The sequence below is a fragment of the Papio anubis genome, chromosome 12 (assembly GCF_008728515.1).
Source record: "Papio anubis isolate 15944 chromosome 12, Panubis1.0, whole genome shotgun sequence".
Lineage (NCBI taxonomy): Eukaryota > Metazoa > Chordata > Mammalia > Primates > Cercopithecidae > Papio > Papio anubis.
In genome coordinates this window covers 47,141,731-47,145,379 of record NC_044987.1, presented here as the reverse complement: position 1 = coordinate 47,145,379, position 3,649 = coordinate 47,141,731, and positions in this window count along the sequence as shown.

The window sequence follows — 3,649 nt, the reverse complement described above, 5'->3', positions numbered from 1 at the left end:
TTTAGCTGATGAGTGATATTGTATTTTATAAACAGAAAATGACAGTTATGTGGAATGCTACTGCAATATTTGGGCAAGAGAAAATGATGACCTAAATCAAGGTTCTGGCAGTGAGGATGTAGAAGAAAAGATAGATTTGAGAGGTGTTTAGTAGTAGAATAAATAGAATGAGTGCATATTGATGGCAGTGGAGTGCGGAGGGGTGTGGTGAGAGAGGAAGTTATAGATAACATCAGTTTACTTGAATGAATGTGGAAGTATTAATACCACCAGTAGAAAAATGACTACAGAATAAGGAGCTGGTTTGGAGTGGGAGAGGATACATTTTACTTTATATACCCTAGGTTTGAGGTTCCCAAGAGAAATCCAGGTGGAGATGTCAAGTAAGATGTCAAAAATACAGGTCTGGAGATTAACATAGAAGTATAAATATATATTTAAGAGTAGTTGGAGTATGAATAATAATTGAAGTTAAGGTAGCAGTGTGCTGGGTGAAAAGGAAAGACAGGTGAATAATTAAATATTGGAGTACTAATACGTAAGGTCTGGCTAACAGAAGAAGAAGCCAAGTAAGCAAACTGAGAAGAGAGACATTGTGGTTCATCAGGAAAATCAGGAGAATGGATTGTCATGGAAACAAAAGGAAGCGAATTCCAAAAAGCAGAGTGTTTGGGGATATCAAATACCCCAAAGAAAGCAGTGGAAACAATGAAAAGTATTCATTGGCCTTGGCAGTAAGAAAGTCATTGAAGACCTTTAAAAGAACATTAAAGTACACAAGCAACAAAAGCAAAAATAAGTAAGTGGGACTGTATAAAACTAAAAATCTGCACAAGCAAAGGAAGCAATCAACAGAATGAAAAGGCAACCTATGGAATGGGAGAAAACATTTGTAAACCATATATCTGATAAGGGGTTAATATTCAAAATATATAAAGAATTCATACAACTCAGTAGCAACAAACCAATGATCCAATTAAAAAATGGACAAAGAGCCTCAGTAGGCACTTGCCCAAAGCAGACATACAAATGACCCACAGGTACATGAAAAGGTGCTCAACATCACTAACCATCAGGGAATTGCAAATCAAAACCACAATGAGATATAATCTCACACCAGTTAGAATGGCTGTCATCAAAAAGGCAAAATATATCAAATGTTGGTAAGGATGTGGAGAAAAGGGAATCCTTCTCCACTCTTGATGGGAATGTAAATTGGTACAGCCATTATGGAAAACAGTATGGAGGTTCCTCAAAAAATTAAAAATGGAACTACCACATGACCCCAGCAATCTCACTCCTGGGTATATATTCAGAGAAAATGAAATCAATATCTCAAAGAGAATATGCACACCCATGTTCACTCTAGCATTATTTAAAGTAGCCACAACATTAAAACAACCTAAGTGTCTATTGATAGATGAATGGGTAAATAAATTGTGTTATGTATAGACAAATGGAATATTATTCAGCCTTAAAAAGAAGGAAATACCATAATTTGCAACATAGATGAACCTTGAAGGCATTATGCTAAGTGAAACAAACCAGACAGACAAAGCCAAATACTGTATTATCTTACGTATGTATAGAATCTAAAAAGTTGAACCCATAGAAACAAATAGTAGAATGGTGGTCGCCAGGGGCTGGGGGCAGGGGAAATGGGGAAATGTTGGTCAAAGGGAACAAACTTTCAGTTATAAGATGAGTAAGTTCTAGGGACCTAATATACAGCTTGGTGACTATAGTTTCCATGTAATAGTATACACTTGAAATTGTTGAGAGATCTTAATTGTTCTTACCAACCCGCCCCCGTGAATACACACATACATTTAAGTTCACTAGTGAAGTGATAGCTGTGTTAACTAACTTGATTATGGTAATGATTTCACAATATACATATATCAAATTATCACATTTATACTTTAAATTTATAAAATTTTGTCAATTATATCTCAAAACAGCTAGAAAACTTTTTTTTAAAAAAAGGAACTGTGAGAAGATGGATATATTAATTTGCTTGACTGTAGTAATCATTTCACTATGTATATGTATATCAAAGTATATTATATCCCTTAAGTATATACAAAAAAAAAAAAAAAAAAGGACTATTTAACATGAAAAAAGCTGAGCGCGGTGGCTCACGCCTGTAATCCCAGCACTTTGTAAGTCCGAGGCGGGCGGATCACAAGGTCAGGAGATTGGGACCACCCTGGCTAACACGGTGAAACCCCGTCTATACTAAAAATACAAAAAAATTAGCCAGGCCTCGTGGCGGGCTCCTGTAGTCCCAGCGACTCAGGAGGCTGAGGCAGGAGAATGGCAGGAACCCGGGAGGCGGAGCTTGCAGTGAGCCGAGTTCGCGCCGCTGCACTCCAGCCTGGGTGACAGAGTGAGACTCTGTCTCAGGAAAAAAAAAAAAAAAAAAAAAAAACATGAAAAAAATCCCATCAAAGTGTGTGGGGTCGTGGGTACTGGATTGTAGGATATTTAAATATGAACACAGGGAAGGTGCAGAAGGATGCAGAGTGAGTTGGGGGCATGGTGGCTCACACTTGTAATCCCGGCACTCTGAGAGGTCGAAGCAGCTGGATCACTTGAGGTCAGGAATTCGAGACCACCCGGCCAACATGGCGAAATCCCGTTTCTACTAAAAATTACAAAAATTAGCTGAGCATGGTGATGTGCCCCTATAGTCCCAGTCACTCAGGAGTCTGAGGCAGGAGAATCGCTTGAACCTGGGAGGCAGAGCCGAGATCATGCCACTGCACTCCAGCCTGGGCAACACAGTGAGACTCCGTCTCAAAAAAAAAATAATAATAATAAAAGGATGCAGAGTGGAGTTTGGTGATGAAGGAAATAATAAATGGTGATAGCTAACATTTATTAAGTGCTTATTTTGTGTCAGGTTTAGTGTCTGACACGTAGCATCTAATTTTGTGAACCATGTACAATTGTTGTCTCCTTTTGTTTATTTATTTTTAAATTTTAATTTAATTTTATTTTATTTTAAGATAGAGTCTCGCTCTGTTGCCCAGGCTAGAGTGCAGTGGCACGATCTCGGCTCACTGCCAGCTCTGCCTCCTGGGTTCACGCCATTCTTCTGCCTCAGCCTCCCGAGTAGCTGGGACTACAGGCGCCTGTGACCACGCCCGGCTAATTTTTTGTATTTTTAGTAGAGACAGGGTTTCACCGTGTTAGCCAGGATGGTCTTGATCTCCTGACCTCGTGATCTGCCCTCCTTGGCCTCCCAAAGTACTGGGATTACAGGCATGAGCCACTTCGCCCAGCCTGTTGTCCCCTTTTATACACCAGAAACACACTTGGACTTAAGTGAGTTGCTAAAGATCACAAAACAAATAGGTTGCAAAACATGACTCAAACCTAGTTTTGACTCACCCAGACCCAATATCTTGACAGCCACATTGAGGCCAGAGAAGGTAGGGCTGAGAGTATTCTTGTTTATATGGTTATAAGCTTATAAAAGGAAAGCTTCTTAATATAATGATAGATTTAGTTTTTTAATAATAAAAATCACACACACAAAATCACATAGGACTATTTTCCTCGAATTGCCATTCTGTTTCATGTCTGGAATCAAATAATAATGAATGATTCCAATTCTTTCAATATTAAAACTTTTCACTCAACC